The 12,706-nt window shown below is 52.8% G+C and overlaps 2 long non-coding RNA genes across 2 annotated transcripts in view; one reads left to right on the top strand and one right to left on the bottom strand.

Moving 5' to 3' along the window:
* LOC310879940 overlaps nt 1–12,706 on the bottom strand; it is a 218,228-nt gene that overhangs the window by 69,084 nt on the left and 136,438 nt on the right. The window lies entirely within an intron of this gene.
* The window catches only part of LOC310879939, a 33,364-nt gene continuing 27,033 nt past the window's right edge, over nt 6,376–12,706 (top strand). Inside the window, exon 1 of the long non-coding RNA XR_014571268.1 lies at nt 6,376–7,197. This is a non-coding gene — a long non-coding RNA (uncharacterized lncRNA). The remainder of the gene's footprint in view (nt 7,198–12,706) is intronic.

Here is a 12,706-nt window from a genome sequence, read left to right as displayed (position 1 = left end):
GCACTGGCACCACTGGGGATGCAGTGCAGTGAGTCCAAAGACTTCACTGGCAAAACTGGAGATGCAGTGCAGTGAGTCCAGAGATTGCACTGACACCACTGGGGATGCAGTGCAGTGAGTCCATAGATTGCACTGGCACCACTGGGGATGCAGTGCAGTGAGTCCAGTGAGTGCACTGGCACCACTGGGGATGCACTGCAGGGAGTCCAGAGAGTGCACTGGCACCACTGGTGATGCAGTACAGTGAGTCCAGAGAGTGCACTGGCACCACTGGGGATGCACTGCAGTGAGTCCAGAGAGTGCACTGGCACCACTGGGGATGCACTACAGTGAGTACAGAGATTTCACTGGCACCACTGTGGATGCAGTGCACTGAGTCCAGAGAGTGCACTGGCACCACTGGGGATGCAGTGCAGTGAGTCCAGAGAGTGCTCTGGCACCACTGGGGATGCACTGCAGTGAGTCCAGAGAGTACACTGGCACCACTGGGAATGCAGTGCAGTGAGTCCAGAGAGTTCACTGGCACCACTGGGGATGCAGTCCAGTGAGTCCAGTGAGTGCACTGGCACCACTGGGGATGCAGTGCAGTGAGTCCAGTGAGTGCACTGGCACCACTGGGGATGCACTGCAGGGAGTCCAGAGAGTGCACTGTCACCACTGGGGATGCAGTACAGTGAGTCCACAGAGTGCACTGGTACCAGTGGGGATGCAGTACAGTGAGTCCAGAGAGTGCAGTGGCACCACTGGGCATGCAGTGCAGTGAGTCCAGAGAGTGCACTGGCACCACTGGGGATGCACTTCAGTGACTCCAGAGAGTGCACTGGCACCACTGGGGATGCAGTGCAGTGAGTCCAAAGACTTCACTGGCAAAACTGGAGATGCAGTGCAGTGAGTCCAGAGATTGCACTGACACCACTGGGGATGCAGTGCAGTGAGTCCATAGATTGCACTGGCACCACTGGGGATGCAGTGCAGTGAGTCCAGTGAGTGCACTGGCACCACTGGGGATGCACTGCAGGGAGTCCAGAGAGTGCACTGGCACCACTGGTGATGCAGTACAGTGAGTCCAGAGAGTGCACTGGCACCACTGGGGATGCACTGCAGTGAGTCCAGAGAGTGCACTGGCACCACTGGGGATGCACTACAGTGAGTACAGAGATTTCACTGGCACCACTGTGGATGCAGTGCACTGAGTTCAGAGAGTGCACTGGCACCACTGGGGATGCAGTGCAGTGAGTCCAGAGAGTGCTCTGGCACCACTGGGGATGCACTGCAGTGAGTCCAGAGAGTACACTGGCACCACTGGGAATGCAGTGCAGTGAGTCCAGAGAGTTCACTGGCACCACTGGGGATGCAGTCCAGTGAGTCCAGTGAGTGCACTGGCACCACTGGGGATGCAGTGCAGTGACTGCAGAGAGTGCACTGGCACCACAGATGATGCAGTACAGTGAGTCCAGTGAGCGCACTGGCACCACTGGGGATGTAGTGCAGTGACTCGAGAGAGTGCAGTGGCACCACTGGGGATGCAGTGCAGTGAGTCCAGAGAGTGCATTGGCACCACTGGGGATGCAGTGCAGTGAGTCCAGAGAGTGCACTGGCACCACTGGGGATGCACTGCAGTCACTCCAGAGAGTGCACTGGCACCACAGATGATGCAGTACAGTGAGTCCAGTGAGCGCACTGGCACCACTGGGGATGTAGTGCAGTGACTCGAGAGAGTGCACTGGCACCACTGGGGATGCAGTGCAGTGAGTCCAGAGAGTGCACTGGCACCACTTGGGATGCAGTGCAGTGAGTCCAGAGAGTGCACTGGCACCACTGGGGATGCAGTGCAGTGAGTCCAGAGAGTGCATTGGCACCACTGCGGATGCAGTGCAGTGAGTCCAGAGAGTGCACTGGCACCACTGGGGATGCACTGCTGTGAGTCCAGAGAGTGCACTGGCAGCAGTGGGGATGCACTGCAGTGAGTCCAGAGAGTGCACTGGCACCACTGGGGATGCACTGCAGTGAGTCCAGAGAGTGCACTTGCACCACTGGACATGCAGTGCAGTGAGTCCAGAGAGTGCACTGGCACCACAGGGGATGCACTGCAGTGAGTCCAGAGAGTGCACTGGCACCACTGGGGATGCAGTGCAGTGAGTCCAGAGAGTGCACTGGCAGCACTGGGGATGCAGTGCAGTGAGTCCAGAGAGCGCACTGGCACCACTGGGGATGCACTGCAGTGAGTCCAGAGAGTGCGCTGGAACCACTGAGAATGCACTTCAGTGAGTCCAGAGAGTGCACTGGCACCAACGGGGATGCACTGCAGTGAGTCCAGAGAGTGCACTGGCACCACTGGGGATGCACTTCAGTGAGTCCAGAGAGTGCACGGGCTCCACTGGGGATGCAGTGCAGTGAGTCCAGAGAGTGCACTGGCACCACTGGGGATGCAGTGCAGTGAGTCCAGAGAGTGCACTGACACCACTGGGGATGCAGTGCAGTGAGTCCACAGAGTGCACTGGCACCACTGGGGATGCAGTGCAGTGAGTCCAGAGAGTGCACTGGCACCACTGGGGATGCAGTGTAGTGAGTGCAGAGAGTGCACTGTGAACACTGGGGATGCAGTGCAGTGAGTCCAGAGAGTGCACTGGCACCACTGGGGATGCAGTGCAGTGAGTCCAGAGTGTGCACTGGCACCACTGGGGATGCACTGCAGTGAGTCCAGAGATTGCACTGGCACCACTGGGGATGCACCTCAGTGAGTCCAGAGAGTGCACTGGCACCACTGGTGATGCACTGCAGTGAGTCCAGAGAATGCACTGGCACCACTGGGGATGCAGTGCAGTGAGTCCAGAGAGTGCACTGGCACCACTGGGGATGCAGTGCAGTGAGTCCAGAGAGTGCACTGGCACCAGAGGGAATGCACTGCAGTGAGTCCAGTGAGTGCACTGGCACCACTGTGGATGCACTGCAGTGAGTCCAGAGAGTGCACTGGCAGCACTGGGGATGCAGTGCAGTGAGTCCAGAGAGTGCACTGGCAGCACTGGGGATGCAGTGCAGTGAGTCCAGAGAGTGCACTGGCACCACTGGGGATGCAGTGCAGTGAGTCCAGAGAGTGCACTGTCACCACTGGGGATGCAGTACAGTGAGTCCACAGAGTGCACTGGTACCAGTGGGGATGCAGTACAGTGAGTCCAGAGAGTGCAGTGGCACCACTGGGCATGCAGCGCAGTGAGTCCAGAGAGTGCACTGGCACCACTGGGGATGCACTTCAGTGACTCCAGAGAGTGCACTGGCACCACTGGGGATGCAGTGCAGTGAGTCCAAAGACTTCACTGGCAAAACTGGAGATGCAGTGCAGTGAGTCCAGAGAGTGCACTGGCACCACTGGGGATGCAGTGCAGTGAGTCCAGAGATTGCACTGGCACCACTGGGGATGCAGTGCAGTGAGTCCAGAGATTGCACTGGCACCACTGGGGATGCACTGCAGGGAGTCCAGAGAGTGCACTGGCACCACTGGTGATGCAGTACAGTGAGTCCAGAGAGTGCACTGGCACCACTGGGGATGCACTGCAGTGAGTCCAGAGAGTGCACTGGCACCACTGGGGATGCACTACAGTGAGTCCAGAGATTGCACTGGCACCACTGGGGATGCAGTGCACTGAGTCCAGAGAGTGCACTGGCACCACTGGGGATGCAGTGCAGTGAGTCCAGAGAGTGCTCTGGCACCACTGGGGATGCACTGCAGTGAGTCCAGAGAGTACACTGGCACCACTGGGGATGCAGTGCAGTGAGTCCAGAGAGTTCACTGGCACCACTGGGGATGCAGTCCAGTGAGTCCAGTGAGTGCACTGGCACCACTGGGGATGCAGTGCAGTGACTGCAGAGAGTACACTGGCACCACCGGGGATTCACTGCAGTGAGTCCAGAGAGTGCACTGGCACCACTGGGGATGCAGTGCAGTGAGTCCAGTGAGTGCACTGGCACCACTGGGGATGCAGTGCTGTGACTCCAGAGAGCGCACTGGCACCACTGGGGATGCAGTGCAGTCAGTCCAGTGAGTGCACTGGCACCACTGGGGATGCAGTGCAGTGAGTCCAGACAGTGCACTGGCACCACTGGGGATGCAGTGCAGTGAGTCCAGAGACTGCACTGGCACCACTGGGAATGCAGTGCAGTGAGACCAGAGAGTGCACTGGCACCACTGGGGATGCACTGCAGTGAGTCCAGAGAGTGCACTGGCACCACTGGGGATGCACTTGAGTGACTCCACAGAGTGCACTGGCAACACTGGGGATGCAGTGCAGTGAGTCCAAAGACTTCACTGGCACCACTGGGGATGCAGTGCAGTGAGTCCAGAGAGTGCACTGGCACCACTGGGGATGCAGTGAAGTGAGTGCAGAGAGTGCACTGGCACCACTGGGGATGCACTGCAGTGAGTCCAGAGAGTGCACTGGCACCACTGGGGATGCAGTGCAGTGAGTCCAGTGAGTGTACTGGCACCACTGGGGATGCACTTCAGTGAGCCCAGAGAGTGCACTGGCACCACTGAGAATGCACTTCAGTGAGTCCAGAGAGTGCACTGGCACCACTGGGGATGCAGTGCAGTGAGTCCAGAGAGTGCACTGGCACCACTGGTGATGCAGTACAGTGAGTCCAGTGAGTGCACTGGTACCACTGGGCCTGCAGTGCAGTGAGTCCAGAGAGTGCACTGGCACCACTGGGGATGCAGTGAAGTGAGTCCAGAGAGTGCACTGGCACCACCAATGATGCAGTACAGTGAGTCCAGTGAGTGCACTGGCACTACTGGGGATGTAGTGCAGTGAGTCCAGAGAGTGCACTGGCACCACTGGGGATGCAATGCAGTGAGTCCAGAGAGTGCACTGGCACCACTGGGGATGCACTGCAGTGAGTCCAGAGAGTGCACTGGCAGCAGTGGGGATGCAGTGCAGTGAGTCCAGAGAGTGCACTGGCACCACTGGGGATGCAGTGCAGTGAGTCCAGAGACTTCACTGGCACCACTGGGAATGCAGTGCAGTGAGTGCAGAGAGTGCACTGGCACCACTGGGGATGCAGTGCAGTGAGTCCAGAGAGTGCACTGGCACCACTGGGGATGCACTGCAGTGAGTCCAGAGAGTGCACTGGCACCACTGGGGATGCACTGCAGTGAGTCCAGAGAGTGCACTGGCACCACTGGGGATGCACTACAGTGAGTCCAGAGATTGCACTGGCACCACTGGGGATGCAGTGCAGTGAGTCCAGAGAGTGCACTGGCACCACTGGTGATGCAGTTTAGTGAGTCCAGAGAGTGCACTGGCACCACTGGGGATGCAGTGCAGTGAGTCCAGAGAGTGCACTGGCACCACTGGGGATGCAGTGCAGTGAGTCCAGAGAGTGCTCTGGCACCACTGGGGATGCAGTGCAGTGAGTCCAGAGAGTGCTCTGGCACCACTGGGGATGCACTGCAGTGAGTCCAGAGAGTGCACTGGCACCACTGGGGATGCACTGCAGTCACTCCAGAGAGTGCACTGGCACCACTGGGGATGCAGTGCAGTGAGTCCAGAGAGTGCACTGGCACCACTGGTGATGCACTGCTGTGAGTCCAGAGAGTGCTCTTGCACCACTGGGGATGCAGTGCAGTGACTCAAGAGAGTGCACTGGCAGCACTGGGGATGCAGTGCAGTGAGTCCAGAGAGTGCACTGGCACCACTGGAGATGCAGTGCAGTGAGTCCAGAGAGTGCACTGGCACCACTGGTGATGCACTGCAGTGAGTCCAGAGAGTGCACTGGCTCCACTGGGGATGCACTGCAGTGAGTCCAGAGAGTGCACTGGCACCACTGGGGATGCACTGCAGTGAGTCCAGAGAGTGCACTGTCACCACGGGGGAAGCAGTACAGTGAGTCCACAGAGTGCACTGGCACCAGTGGGGATGCAGTACAGTGAGTCCAGAGAGTGCACTGGCACCACTGGGCATGCAGTGCAGTGAGTCCAGAGAGTGCACTGGCACCACTGGGGATGCACTGCAGTGAGTCCAGAGAGTGCACTGGCACCACTGGGGATGCAGTGCAGTGAGTCCAGAGAGTGCACTGGCACCACTGGGGATGCAGTGCAGTGAGTCCAGAGAGTGCACTGGCACCACTGGGGATGCACTGCAGTGAGTCCAGAGAGTGCACTTGCACCACTGGGGATGGGTTTCAAGCCAACTGCATTAACCGCTCATGCTTCTTTCTTATGAGACGTTAGTAAACCAATTACATAGCCTTGTCAAGACTATATCACAGGTAAAAATCCTGTACATCTCATGTGGCCAACCACTCCCAACTAGGATTCCAAGAACCAGGAGGTTCGGTGAAAATAGGGCTAGTGCTATTAGAGGGGTGATTATTAGGGTAAGCCCTAAGCTGTCTTTAATGGAGAAGTATGGGTGGAATGGGATTTTGTCGCAGTCTGATACGATTCCTAGTGGGTTATTTGAGCCTGATTCGTGTAGGAAGGTTAGGTGGACTAGGGTGATTCCTGCAATTAGGAAGGGCAGTAGGAAGTGGATGGCGAAGAATCGGGTTAAGGTTGGATTGTCTACTGAGAATCCTCCTCAGGCTCATTCTACTAGAGTTTGCCCAATGTACGGGATGGCTGAGAATAGGTTGGTGATTACGGTGGCCCCTCAGAATGACATTTGTCCTCATGGTAGGACATACCCTACGAAGGCAGTTGCTATTAGGGTGAGTAGGAGGATTACTCCTGTGTTTCAGGTTTCTTTGTATAGGTAGGAGCCGTAGTAGAGGCCTCGTCCGATGTGTAAGTAGATGCAGATAAAGAAGAGCGAAGCACCGTTGGCGTGGAGGTTGCGGATGAGCCATCCGTACTGGACGTCTCGGCATGTGTGAGCTACTGAGGAGAAGGCGAGTGAAGTGTCTGCCTTGTAGTGTATGGCTAGTAGCAGGCCTGTTAGGATTTGTGTGGCTAAGCAGATGGCTAGAAGGGAGCCGAAGTTTCATCAGGCAGAGATGTTGGAGGGGGCGGGTAGGTCGATTAGGGAGTTGTTGATTATTTTTAGTAGGGGATGGGATTTGCGGATGTTAGGGGCCATTAGTGAGTCTGTGTGTTATTAGGATTATTACCAGGATGGAGAGGGCGAAGGATCCTAGGTAGGCCTTAATTAGCCCTGTGTGTATTGAGGTTGCGGCTTTGCTTGCGGCTACTTGTAGTTCAGCAAGGCCCTCTGGCCCTATTTTTTTGAGTCAGGAGAGGTCGATCAAGTGTAGGGCAATGTTTTGTCCCTTTTCTAGTAGGTTTTTGGAGAAGAATCGGTGTACTAGGGGGTTGAAGTACCCTAATGCAGAGGAGAAGTTTATGAGGGGGTTTGGTTTGGGGTGAGTGAGGGTGTGTGTTATGTTCGATAGTTCTAGGGCTAGGATGATTCCTAGGATTGTTATGAGGATGGCAGCGGTTTTGGTGATAAGGGGTATGGTTATTGGGGGGGTTTTGGTTGGTGTGATGAAAGAGGTAATGATTATTCCTGCTGTAATGCTGCCTAGGGCGAGTCGGGTTAGGGGGGCGGTGATTAGTGGGTTGTTTTCGTTTATTGATACTATTGGGGGGATTCGGGTTTGTCCAGCTTGGACTAGGATGGTTATGCGGATGCTGTAGGTTGCGGTGAATGCTGTGGCTATAAGGGTTAGGAGTAGGGCTCAAGTATTTAGGTATGATGTGTTTAAGCTTTCGATGATGAGGTCTTTTGAGTAGAATCCGGCTAGGAATGGGGTTCCTATCAGCGCCAGGTTTCCGATGGTTAGGCAGGAAGTAGTGACTGGGAGTATTTTCTGTAGGCCTCCTATCTTTCGGATATCTTGTTCTCCGTTTAGGTTGTGGATGATAGACCCTGAGCATAGGAATAGTATGGCTTTAAAGAAGGCATGGGTTGAGATGTGTAGGAAGGCTAGTTGTGGGAGGTTTAGTCCGATAGTGACTATTATTAGTCCTAGTTGGCTGGATGTTGAGAAAGCAATGATTTTTTTGATGTCATTTTGGGTTAGGGCGCATGTGGCAGCGAATAGGGTTGATAGAGCACCTAGGCATAGGCAGGCAGTTAGGGCTGTCTGGTTGGTGGCTAGTAGGGGGTGCATGCGGATGAGCAGGAAGATTCCGGCTACTACTATGGTACTGGAGTGCAGTAGGGCTGATACTGGGGTGGGGCCTTCTATTGCTGCGGGCAGTCATGGGTGGAGTCCAAATTGGGCGGATTTTCCTGCGGCTGCGAGGATTAATCCTATGAGGGGGAGGATTGGGGTTTGGTGGGGGTGTACGGCTTGTTGGATCTCTCAGGTGTTGAATGTTGAAGCTAGTCATGCTATGCTCAGGATCAGTCCGATGTCTCCGATTCGGTTGTAGATTACGGCTTGTAGGGCGGCGGTGTTGGCATCTGCTCGGCCTTGTCATCAGCCGATGAGAAGGAAGGACATGATTCGTACTCCTTCCCAGCCTACGAATAGGAGGAATATGTTGTTTGCGGTTGTTAGGAGGAGTATGGCGACTAGGAATGTCAGTAGGTAGGTGAAAAATTTTGTTACGTATGGCTCTGAGGCCATGTATCATATGGCGAATTGTAGGATTGATCATGTTACAAATAGGGCGATTGGAAGAAATGTTATTGAGTATTGGTCTATTTTTAGGCTCAGGGGGATTTTAAAGTTTATAATGAATTTTCACTCCCAGTGGCAGGTGACAGATTCTACTCCCGAGTAGATGAATGCGGTTGTAGGGGCTAGGCTAATTAGGAATGCGGTTTTAACAGCGCGGGTGGTGGCTTGTGGGGTGTTTTTAAAGTTTTTAAATAGAAATGGCAGGATGATTGGGGTTAGGAGGATTGTCAGCGTGAGTAGTGTGAGGGAGTTGATTAGTAGTGTGGGGTTCACTACTTTTACTTGGATTTGCACCAAGATGGGTGGTTCCTAAGACCAGTGGATTGTTGTTATCCTTTAAAAGTAAGGGGGCTGAGGTTTTAGGCTCAGATGTAAGAGTTAGCAGCTCTTGTTGGTTAAACCTTCCCCTCGGCAGGTAAGAAGGTTTGAACTTCTATTCTTAGAATCACAGTCTAATGTTTGGTTTAAACTATACTTGCATGAGGGGATTCCGGAGATCAGTTCGGGTTTGAGGATTAGGAGGAATATTGGGATAATGTGGAGTGTTATGAGCAGGTGTTCTCGCGTGGTTGAGTTTTGCATAGATGTGATGTGGGAGGGGATTGAGCCTCGTTGGGTCATTAGTAGTATGAATAAGGTGTAGGAGGCGGTTAGTAGGGTTGCGATTCCTGTTAGGATGATCGTGAAGGCAGATCAGTTGAATAAGGTGATTATAATGGTTAGCTCTGCTATGAGGTTTGTTGTTGGGGGTAAGGCTATGTTTGTTAGATTGGCCAGCAATCATCAGGTAGCTATGAGTGGTAGGAGAGGTTGTAGGCCTCGTGTGAGTAGTAGAATTCGGCTGTGCGTACGTTCATAGTTTGTGTTGGCTAGGCAGAATAGTATGGAGGAAGTTAGTCCATGGGAAATTATTAGGATCATTGCCCCTGAGAATGATCAGTGGGTTTGGATTATTCCTGCGGCGATAACTAGGCCTATGTGGCTAACGGATGAATAAGCGATTAGTGATTTTAGGTCTGTCTGTCGTAGGCAGATTGAGCTAGTCATTAGGGCGCCTCATAGGGCCAGGGTTAGGAAGGGGTAGTGCAGGAGGTTGGACAGTGGGCCCATAAATAGAGTGACTCGTATAATTCCGTATCCTCCTAGCTTTAGTAGTAGGGCGGCGAGGAGTATTGAGCCTGCGATGGGTGCTTCTACGTGGGCTTTTGGCAGTCAGAGGTGTAGGCCGTATAGTGGGGCTTTTACTATGAATGCTATGAGCAGTGCTAGACCTGATAGTATTCCTGTCCATGAGGTGGATAGGGTTGGGTGGGTTAGTTGTAGGGTTGGCAGGTGCAGGGTGCCAATTTTCACGTATAGGTGTATGATTGTGATTAGCAGGGGTAGAGAGCTTACTAGCGTGTAGAATAGCAGGTAGATGCCAGCGCTTAGGCGTTCTGGTTGGTTCCCCCATCGGGTGATTAAGATTAGGGTGGGAATGAGGGTTGCTTCAAATGAGATGTAAAATAGTGCTAGTTCTGTGGTGGAAAAGGCTAGTAGGATGAATGGCTGGACTGCGACTAAGGTTGAGATAAAGATTCGTTTGCGTTGTAGGGGTTCTTGTTGCAGGTGGTTTTGGCTTGCTATGATTATGAGTGGGAGTAGTCAGCAGGATAGTACTAGGAGGGGGGATGAGATTTGGTCAATTCCTGTTCAGTTGGATAAAAATTTGTAGGGGTAGTAGGTTGGGATTAATCACTGTAGGCTTAGGGCAGCGATTAGGAGGCTGTATAAGGTGGTGTTAGTCCATAGAAATTTTGGTGGAGACAGCAGGGCTGTTGGAAGAAGTATGATTGTGGGTAGGATGATTTTTAGCATTGCAGGAGGTTTAGGTTGTGTAGATGGTCGGAGCCATGTGTGCGGGTGGAGGCTACTAGGATGGCCAGGCCTGTGCCCGCCTCACACGCTGAGAAGGTTAGCATGAGAATTGGTACCATGGTGAATGAGGAGACTTGGTTTTCGATGGATCATATTGATAGGCCTACGAATATCGATAATATTATGCTTTCAAGGCATAGTAGGGCGGATACTAGGTGGGTTCGGTGGAAGGCTAGTCCTAGTCCGCTGAAAATGAAGGCTGAGTAGAAGCTTAAATGTAGGGGCGACATAAAAAAGTTACAGGGTTGGCTGTAATCTGCTGGGTCGAAACCAGCTATCTTTTTGGTTAGACTAACTTTCTGTTATTCTGCTCATTCTAGGCCCCCTTGAATTCACTCGTAGGCCAGTCCGAGTGTTAGGAGAAGGAGGATCACTACAGTTCAGGTGAGGGTCATTAGGGGGGATTGGAGTTGGACGGCTCATGGCAGGGGGAGTAGGAGGGCGATTTCTAGGTCGAATAGGACGAACAGGATGGCTACTGAGGAAGAATCGGACTGAGAATGGTAATCGAGCAGATCCAAGTGGGTCGAATCCACATTCGTACGGTGAGAGTTTCTCTGAGTCGGGGTTTATTTGGGCGAGTCAGAAGTTTAATGCGGTTAGGGCGGCGCTTAGGATTGATGATAGGGCGAATATGAACATGAGTGCGTTCATTGCTCTCCTCTGGGTTTATACCAGATTCTAGAGATTGGAAGTCAATTGTAATTAATATACTAGAAGAGCAAGATCCTCATCAGTAGATGGTTATGTAGAGGAATAGTCAGATGACGTCTACGAAGTGTCAGTATCAGGCTGCTGCCTCGAATCCGAAGTGGTGGTCTGATGTAAAGTGGAACTTGATCAGTCGGAAGAGGCAGACGGTCAGGAAGGAGGATCCGATGATTACGTGGAGTCCGTGGAATCCAGTGGCAACGAAGAAGGTAGATCCGTAGACGCTATCGGCGATTGAGAATGGGGCTTCGTGGTATTCTATTGCTTGTAGGGCTGTGAAGTAGAATCCCAGGAGGATCGTTAGGGTTAGGGCGTGGATGGCGTGTTTTCGGTTTCCTTCTGTGATGCTGTGATGGGCTCACGTTACGGTAACGCCTGAGGCTAGTAGGATGGCTGTGTTTAGTAGGGGGACTTCTATCGGGTTGAGTGGTTTAATTCCTGTTGGGGGTCATTGGCCTCCTAGTTCTGGGGTTGGGGCCAGGCTCGAGTGGAAGAACGCTCAGAAGAACCCTAAGAAGAAGAATGCTTCGGATGTGATGAAAAGGATTATGCCGTATCGTAGGCCTTTTTGGACTGTGGGAGTGTGATGGCCTTGGAAGGTGCTTTCTCGTACAATGTCTCGTCATCATTGGAGTATTACTAGGAGTATTGAGATGAGGCCTAGGGTTAGTAGTATGGATGAGTTGTAGTGGAATCACATGATTAATCCTGAGGTTGTGAGTAGGGCGGCGGCTGCCCCGAAGATTGGTCAAGGGCTTGGGTCAACTATGTGGTATGAGTGTGCTTGGTGTGCCATTAGATGTTTTCTTGTAAGTATAGGCTTAGAAGGAGCACGAAGACGTAGGCCTGGATTATGGCTACTGCTACTTCTAGGATGGTTAGGAGTAGTAGGATGATTATTGTTAGGATGGATACTGCAGGAAGGGTGGGTATTAATGCAATGGAGGCTGTAGAGATGAGTTGGATGAGTAAGTGTCCTGCTGTAAGGTTGGCTGTAAGGCGGACTCCGAGGGCTAGGGGGCGGATTAGTAGGCTGGTTGTTTCGATCAGGATTAGTGCGGGGATTAGGGGTGTAGGGGTACCTTCGGGTAATAGGTGGGCTAAAGAGGCTGATGGTTGGTTTTGTAGGCCTGTTAGTAGTGTGGCGAGCCATAGTGGGAAGGCTAGGGCTATGTTCATAGATAGTTGGGTGGTTGGGGTGAATGTATATGGAAGGAGGCCTAGAAGGTTGATTGTAAGAAGTATGATTATTAGGGATGTAAATATTATGGCTCATTTGTGGCCATTTTTGTTGAGTGGGACTATTAGTTGTTTTGTGATTAGGTGAAGGAGTCATGTTTGGATAGTAGAAAGGCGGTTGTTGATTCATGGGTTGTTTGGGGACGGGAATAGTAGGGCTGGGAAGAGTAGGGATAGTAGGATTAAGGGGATGCCGAATAGATTGGGGCTGGAAAAT

The sequence above is a fragment of the Anser anser genome, assembly GCF_964211835.1.
Source record: "Anser anser genome assembly, chromosome: 11".
In the NCBI taxonomy this organism is placed as follows: domain Eukaryota; kingdom Metazoa; phylum Chordata; class Aves; order Anseriformes; family Anatidae; genus Anser; species Anser anser.
The sequence above is the reverse complement of the archived record's forward strand: the minus strand, read 5'-3'. Positions and strand labels throughout refer to the sequence as shown.